Raw genomic sequence first — 9238 nt, 5'->3', positions numbered from 1 at the left:
AAATAAGCGAAGAAATATTTTATAAAAGTATTTAATGAAAAATAATAACAGCGAAATATATGTTTTTGCGAAGCGTTCTATTTACATCTCTGAATGTAGCCACCTTTTTATTTGAAAGTTAAACTATTCTCTGCTGTAATAAAATTAAACTTATGCGAACCTTACATTCGGCCCCGCTCAATACTAAATGTAGATATTTACATTGAAGCGTAAACATTAAGGTTCTAGGACAGATTTCGTCTAATAACGCCCGTATTCACCAACACGGATTACCTCCGGGTAATCTATGGGTAAGAGTAAAATAACGAGTTTATGGCGAAACGTTATTCTCCAGCCGAAATTTCGCCAAACTCGCAGATTTCATCGACAGTTCTGACTCTCCGGGTACCCCTCCTTTTTTGCCGAGTTATCGGAGGGTAACCTATTCACGAGGAGCTTGTAAACAAACAAGATGGAGGATTCTATCGCTGCATTTGAGCTTGAAGATCTTGAATTTCTTGAAACTGTTGAAAGAAGGGAAAGATATGTCCCAACTATCAGAAATAATGGCCTAGAAGAGTTAGATGAAATAGACTTTTTTGAAAGATATCGTTTCTTAAAACCGACGATTGAAGAACTGATCTCCAAAATTGACAGTAAGTTGAAATCTGATACAGATCGGAACAATGCCTTAACTCCAATGGAAAAAGTTTTAACTGCTGTAAAATTTTATGCATTTGGAAACCAGCAAATAGCATGTTTATATTATATAACAGCACGTGTTTATATTATATACAAAGTCACATGGTTTTACCTTGCCCAATCATAGGCCTCGTTATATTTCCTGCAAGAGTTAAACTCGAGTTGTGAAATCCTCTGTTGAAAACGGTTGGAGAATAAAAAGCGAGGGTTAATCCGAGAGTAACTCTGAACCGTGGATATTCCGATCCCCGAGTTACTCTTGAATTTAACTCGGCGTGGTGAATACGGGTGTTTAAGTCTTTCAGGCGGGCGTCGATTGCGTCGCAGATCGTAGCGGCTCGATATGATGTTCGGGTAATTTTCAGAATCCTGGATGTTTTCTACTGTATGTAATTCGGAAACTGATTCTTCCTCTTCTTCCGAGCTCTCTTCTTCCTGGGTTACTGGCGTATCACGCATGTGATATGGACAAAGATGTTGTACGTGAACAACTTTCAAAAGATTCTTTATTTGATTCATAGACTTGATCTCGTAACATACGGCCCCGACTGGACGAACAATCAGAAACGGTCCTCTATAAATGGGAGAAAGTTTATGATCTCCTTGTTTAGGCCAGTCGTACAAGACGAGATCTCCTGTCTTAAATGAATGTGATCGACGGTGAAGATCGAATCTGCGCTTATTATCTAGATGTTTTTCGTACACATTATTTACGGCTTCGGCCCTGGCTAAAGTAAGAAGGTCAAGTTGATCTTCACGTGGTGTGTCATCGATGAAACTTGCAATGTGCAATTCACGTGGAAGGCGTGGTTCATATCCATGAAGTAAATAAAGTGGGGATCTTTTAGTTGAATTTTGTCGTGTGGTGTTTATTGCTAGTAAAGCGTTAGGTAGTAATTCATCCCATTTTTCTGGATGTCCATTAATTATTTTTCTCAAAGTTGATGCAATGACACCATTGGCGCGTTCAACAATGCTATTAGCTTGTGGTGAATATGGTGGTGTCATGGACTGTTGTATTCCATACTTTTACAAAAAGCGCTGCGTGTGGCGCAGTTCCTCTGTCTGATAAATACATGCTGGGCGGCCCATATCGAAGTATGATGTTGTGATATAGTGCGTTAGCCACTGTATGTGCTGCGAGAGAAGCAGAAGGTGTCGCAATAACATAGCGTGTGGCATGGTCAATCTGAACGAGCATGTTGGTGTTACCAGATTTGGATTGCGGTAAGCAAATTATGTGATCAGCAGATACAATTTCCCATGGTGTTGTAAGAATCGGCAATTGCTGTAATAAGCCATAAGCGTTGGCAGTTCGACGATTAACAATTTGACATTTATGACAACTTCGAACATATAATTTGGTATCCTTTCGCATTTGTGGACACCAATAGCGCTGCTGCAAGTTGTGAAGGGTTTTTTTGGCATCCATATGTCCGACATCATCATGGCAAGCAATCAATGTTCTATCTTTCATGGATTTCGGTATTACAACAACAGATTTCAATCCATTGTCTTTAAGTCTTACAAGCGTATTGTTCTCAATCTTGTAATTGGATATAATTGACAAAGTCTTTTTATTAGGGTTATCTTCTTTGAGTAGGAGAAAAATGTACTGACAAAAGTCATCTCTGTTCTGTTTTTCACAAATCTGAGATTCACGGCTTGCAGTAACAGTTGCACAAATAGCTGGTTTCGGATAACGTGAGAGATGATCGGCAATAACTTTTTCTTTTCCAGGTCGATGAATAGTTGTAAAGTCAAATTGTGCAAAATCCACCAAATATCGAGCGAATTTCCGATTGAGAGATAGTTTCGTAACAACACATGCTGTCGTATAGTTGTCTGTTATCAGCTGAAATTTGTAACCAATAAGATATAGACGAAATTTTTCAGTAAGTGCTCAGTGTACAGCAGCACACTCCAGCTCATTGCTGTGGTAGCGTGTTTCAGCATCTTTTAAAGTCCGTGATGCATATTCAATGATACATTGTTTTCCATTTTGCTCTTGAGATAAACATGCACCTAGTCCTGAATAAGATGCATCAGTTTCTACAAAGATTGGTAGTCCTTGTTTGAAGTACGCAAGAATAGGTGCGGTAGTGATCTTGGTTTTCAAAGTCTCGAATGTTCGATGTTGGTCATCAGTTAAAGTGATCGTCGCATTACTTGTCTTCTTTTCTAATCCTTTAAGAATATTTGTGAGCGGTTTTGCAACAACAGCATAATTTCGAATGTGCTTTCTAAACTGATTGGCAAATCCTAGGAAACTGCGGACTTCATGAATTGTTTTTAGAGTAGAGTAACGTTCAACTGCTGCTGTGCGTTCTGGATCAGGGCGTTCGCCATCTTGGGAAAGAATTCGACCAAAAAGAGAAATTTCTGATGCAGCAAATTGCGACTTTCCTGGATTTAGCTTGAATCCAGCTTTACGAGTAGCTTGAAAAATATTGTAAATAACTTTAAGGTGGTAATCAAAATTATCATGTGAAGTTGAAATGTCGTCAATATATGTATTTACATTATGTTCAGCAAGGTGGTCGTATGCACATTTTATTGCTCTTGTCATCATAGATGGGCCGTTAGTGACACCAAATGGCATTCGAAGGAATTCATAATGTCCGTCAGCTGTTACAAAACCAGTTTTATAGACGTCAGATTCTCTGATACGAATGGTATTGAATGCGGATTTTACATCCATTTTAGAATTAAAGCGTTTTCCTATTGTTCGTTTAATCACATCTTCCATCTGATCGATTGGGTGCGGATCAATCTTGGTGATGGAGTTGATAGTGCGTGAGAAATCTACAACAACTCGTCTTGGAGTGCTTTCATGGAAGGGCTGCTCAACGATGAAGGCAGGGGTGGCGTAAAGCGAGTTAGAAAGACGACAAATTCCTTGTTTCAACCATTTTTGAATTTGAGTGTTCATAAATTGGCGATCTGGTTCTGTAAGGCGATATGGTCGACAACGGATAGGCTTGTCATGTTGCAATTCTATTTTGAATTCCACATACGGACATAGTCCAATATTGTCATCGTCAGAATAAAATATGTCTGCAAATTGTCCAATTATAGCATCAAGTTGAGTTTGTTGAAGCTGAGATAGTCCTGCAGATTTTGGAATAAGTTCAATTTGAGGAGGATGTTTACTTGGTTTAACAACTTCGTCTAATGATGGTACTGAGAGTTCACTGGAAGCATACAATTAATGCTAGGTTTCGATGAATGAATACATTCGTATAGATGGAGAGCAGATGGCGTAGAAATACATAATGAGCCGTTAGAGTCGTAAGTGCATCTAGCTTGTACTTGGTGTAGCCAATCAAATCCCAAAATGAGCGGAAATGGAAGTTCGGAGCAAATGCCAACCTTGGTCATTAGATGGTCAATGTTTCCAACCTTTATGTTTAAAGAAAACCATCCAATAGGGTTTATTAAATGGTCGACGACTTGAAAATGTCCATCAGTCCATGGGTGAATAACAGCATTAATAGGAACGCAAGAATATTGAATAACGGTAATATCTGCACACGGATCACAGAGGGCTTAAATTTCTGTATTATTGTCAATAGTAACAGGTATTAAGGCACGCTTATTTGTTTGAGTTTTAATACAGTTTACAGAATGATCATTTTCATTTGCAGGCTCAGATCTTGTGGGAGGAATGTTGCGATTTGTGTTGCGACGTAAATTTGGATAATTTGAACTGGTGGAGCTGCGTGGTTCATTATTACTGGAACTAAGTGAGTGTCTAGTTGACGGGAGCTGAGTTCTCGGTTTGTTGTGGGATTCTTGAACGGATCGTGAAGAATTTCGTGATTGAGTTGTAGGTAAATTTCGTTGAGGAGGAGGTAAATTGCACATAAAAGAAGCATGACCTTTTTCTCCGCATCGCCAGCAAGTAATATCTTGAACATCGTCAGTAGCAGGGTTATATTTACGTCTTTTTTCAACGTGCGAAATGAAATTTTTTGACTGATTTTTTGGTACTGGAAATAAATTGTTAGCTGATTGGCGTGCCATATTTTCTTGTTTGAAACTTCGAATTGCATCAAGTGCGGCAGCTCTGTCAATTAATTCTTCTACAGTAATGGAATTCTGAGTAGCTAATGCAATCTGCCATTTTTCTTCTGTAATATCACCAATTATCATAGAAATGCGATCAGCTTGTGGTATAATAAACGGAGCTTTTTCAAGAAGAGCATCCTTAGCATAAATATAATCAACTAAACTTTCATCAATTTTTAATTTACGAGCGCTCTGATGAGCCAAAAATTCTTGCATTGTAATACGCCTTTTGAATCTGGCAGCGAGGGCAGTTTTCCATTCAGTCCAGTCATTATAAATTTTACCTCGTGTCATTTGCCAAATTTTTGCAGATCCAGCGAGGCGAGAAATAGCATTAGTTAACTTAAGATCATCTGACCAATTAACTAGTGTCGCAATTCTATCTACTTCTTTTATCCATTCAGAAGCATTATCAATAGCATCTCCTTTAAATATTGAAATGGAATTTGCTGTATCATTAGTGGATGTAATTTGAATGATATTTGGTTGACTTACTTGTCTGTCCAGTAATTGTTTTTGAGTCTCCATAAATGTAGCGAGAATTGCTGCAATATTAGAATCAGTTTGCGAGAGAGGAGGTGAAGGGGCGAGTTGACGAATATGTTGACTGCTTAAAAATTCCACTTGTTTCTGAAGTAATTCAATTTTAGTCAATAATTCTGAGTTATCGAGGCAATTTTCTTCGGAATATTGTGTATTGTTGTCATTATTTGGCGATTGCATGCGAAGAGTTAAAAGTTCATCTAAAGTTCCATCATCTGTTCTTTTTATATTATCATTAACTAAACGCGATATTAAGTCATTTTTATTTCCATTGGGCGAAAGATTTCTTAAACGCAAGTCTGATTTTAACTGGGCGACAGTTAAATGAGTCAGTCGTTCCACATTCAAGGCATTTAAAACAGAATTCACGTCTGTTGACATCATGGCGAGAAAAGTGCAGCGAATCTGTTTTGGCGACGTATGTTTGGCGAGAAGAAATCAGTATGTAATGGAATCCAATTTTCAAATTTTTTCCCCCCGGTTAAATATGTTATTTTTTGTCAAAATAGGTTTACCTGGGCGAGTTTCAGCCAATGATGAATACTTTTTTGCTTCGTTGGCAGTCAAAATTTCATGGAAAGAATTTAAAATGTAGCGATAGAAGAAGTTCGATGATCAAAGAAGAAGTTTTAAAAAGGTTCTTTTTTAAAAAGACGGCTGCGCCATATAAGATAAAGTTGAATGACAAGGAATTTAATTAATATGCAATACAGTAAATAAGCGAAGAGATATTTCATAAAAGTATTTAATGAAAAATAATAACAGCGAAATATATGTTTTTGCGAAGCGTTCTATTTACATCTCTGAATGTTGCCATCTTTGATTTGAAAGTTAAACTATTCTTATGCGAAATTTGTTCCGTTGTCACTGTATACAACACTCGGTCGTCCTCGACGAGCGATGAATCTTCTTAAGCAGAGTAAGAAGTCTTTGGTAGACAACGAACTGACCAATTCTAAGTGTACAGCTCTGAACACCGCACACGTGAAAAGCACAAGCCAGCTCTTTTACCCACTTTTCAATATCAAAGGACCAGCCAAATCTGCTCCTACAATTTCAAAAACTGAAGCGTCCTCTTCTGTTTTCTTCACTGCTTTTGGTAAGTAAAAGTGTTGAACAGTTGTGTATTTCTAGGCGTACTTCTTCCTCATTTGTCCTCAACTCTATACTTGGCCAACCTCCTACGGTGCTCTGAGCCAATGTGGTCCCTCCCACCATCTAGATTTCATAAGCTTTTCCACAGAACACCCCCGGGAAGGCAGATCCGCTGGGTTGCAATCACCTGGAATGTGTCTCCATCTCTCCTTTGTGTATGTCTTAAGGATTTCCTTGACCCTGTTCCTCACAAACACACCCCAGGATTCTTCCCCTCTTCCCTTTGAATCCACTGCAACGCAATAGTTGAGTCCGTCCAAAAGAATTCCTTAAGGGTTAGATTCAAGTTTCTCCGTACTAAATCAGCCAAACGTGTGCCAATACAGCAGGCTAAAAGTTCTAACCTAGGTATAGAAATCTTCTTTAATGGTGCCACTTTGGAGTTTTAGCCATCAATAACATGTACCGAAGTATTTTCATCTGTCTCACATCTCAAATAAACTACAGCAGCATAAGATAAGCCACTTGCATCGCAAAAGGTATGTAATTCTGACTTCAAATAATTATCAGGAAGCACTTGTCTTTTTATTTTTAAATCTTTTAGTTTCTTCATTTCTCCAATCCAATTTAGAACTTTGAGCTATGTAACTTCACAAACCTCAGTATCCCCGCCTAATTCGGACCTGCAACTCTCTTGCATCGAATACTTGCTGAGCCATGGAAAGAATGAACCTTCTACTTATCTTTTCTGGATAGTTTGAAATGGATTGAGTATCACAAAAAATAACATCTTCATTCTTGTCCCATAGTAAACCTAAAACTTGTGATGGGACCATAGGAACACTTGAACGTTTAACAGTAGAATATTCCCATCCTCTCAACCCGAACTTTCCTTTGACCATGATCTCTGTAGACACTTTTACAAATCTTTGTAATTCATTTTCAGAACTAACTGAAGTAACACAGTTATCCACATAGTAAGCAGATTTAAGTGTCTCTGAAGCATCTTGATATGGAGAAAATGCAAATGAATTTAAATGATTTCTTAAAACAGCACCCAGTAAACGAACTTTTTTTCTTCATCTACCTACCATAAGAATTTCAAATACTTGCGATCCTCTTCTGCTAATGAAATTTGCAAAAACGCCCTCTTAATGTCAGCAACAACTCCAATTTTTTTCTGTCTGAATTTAAGAAGAGTAGTTGGGATGTCTTCGAGCAAGTTTGGACCTTTCATTAAGCAGTCATTTAACGAATTAGTCATTTAACGATCAAGCAGTCATTTAACGATTAATGGAATTGAATCGTGAACATTTTCGTGCCATTATTTTTCATAACTTTCGACGTGGATTGTCAAGACAAGAGTGCTTCGATGAACTTAATTTTTTATTCAGCGATAAAGCGCCATCTTACAGCACTGTAAAAAAATTGGAATAACGAATTTAATCGTGGTCGATGTTCGATCCAGGACGAATCCCGTGCAGGTCGTCCAAAATCCGTTGTTGTGCCAGAAAAGATCGATGCTGTGCGTGAACTGATAAAGCAAGATCGTCATGTGACATACCGTGAGATAGAGGCGTCTTTGGACATTAGTATGACTAGCATTAATTAAATATTGCATGAACATTTGAGCGTAAAAAAATTTGTTCGCGTTGAATCCCGCATAATCTGACAAACGCTCAAAAAAAGGCTCGTATCGATTGGTGCAAGGAAATGTTGGAAAAATACGTTCAAGGTACATCAAAGGCTGTGTATAACATCTACACAGGTAACGAATCATGGATCTATGCATATGAGCCGGAAACAAAACAGCAATCAACTGTATGGGTCTTCCAAGACGAGGCAAAACCAACAAAAGTTGTTCGAGGAAGAAGCACATCGAAAAAAATGATTGCCTGTTTCTTTGACATTAACGGTCATGTGGCAACAGTGGCGTTAGAGCAACGCAGGACGGTCATTTCTGAATGGTACACGACCATTTGTTTGCCAGAAGTCATGGGACAAATTCGAAAAAAGCAGAAGAACAGGCGAATCATTCTTCATCATGACAATGCGAGCTCTCACACCTCGACTCAAACAAAGGCATTTCTGACGGAGCGAACGATCGAACTGATGGGTCATCCGCCGTACAGCCCTGATTTGGCACCCAATGACTTCTTCTTATTCCCACACATCAAAAATAAATTACGTGAACAACGATTTTCGACCCCCGAAGAAGCGGTTGATGCATTCAAAACGCATGTTTTGGAGTTACCTCAATCGGACTGGAAAAAGTGCTTTGAAAATTGGTTCAACCGCATGCAAAAGTGTATTGATCATCATGGAGAATATTTTGAAAAACAATAAAACCAATTTCAATCCTACATATTTGTTTTTTCATTATTAGGCCAGAAATATAAATAGCAACCCTCGTATCCATCTTATTCTTTAAATTTCTTGCATTTTTAACGACAAGTTTCCGAACACAATATTCAATTAAAAGTTCCTCTCGGCCAAACCTTGGTTTCAAACTCGAGTCAGTAATAATTAGCAGTGAATGCGTTTATTAGCGAATCACTGAAAGGCTTTTTAGTTAATGGTCGAAGCGAAAATGAGTTTATAAATGTGCAAAAATGTCTATAAATCTATATATTATAATTCGGCAGTCGACGATGGCAATTTTTTATTTTTCATTATAATTTTTAACAAAATGGCGTAGATTGAATGGAAAATACCTTCAAAATATTATTTAAGCATTTTCAAATATTATTAAGAAAGAAATATTTAAAAATTCATAAGAACAACTTAAAAGTTCTTTTTCCAAACTAGTAAATAAATTTAAGTGTTTTTTTTAAACACTCTCACTACA

This window comes from Parasteatoda tepidariorum, chromosome 9 (assembly GCF_982258835.1).
Source record: "Parasteatoda tepidariorum strain Cologne lab strain chromosome 9, Ptep-v5.0, whole genome shotgun sequence".
NCBI lineage: Eukaryota > Metazoa > Arthropoda > Arachnida > Araneae > Theridiidae > Parasteatoda > Parasteatoda tepidariorum.
Note: the sequence above shows the minus strand (reverse complement) of the source record.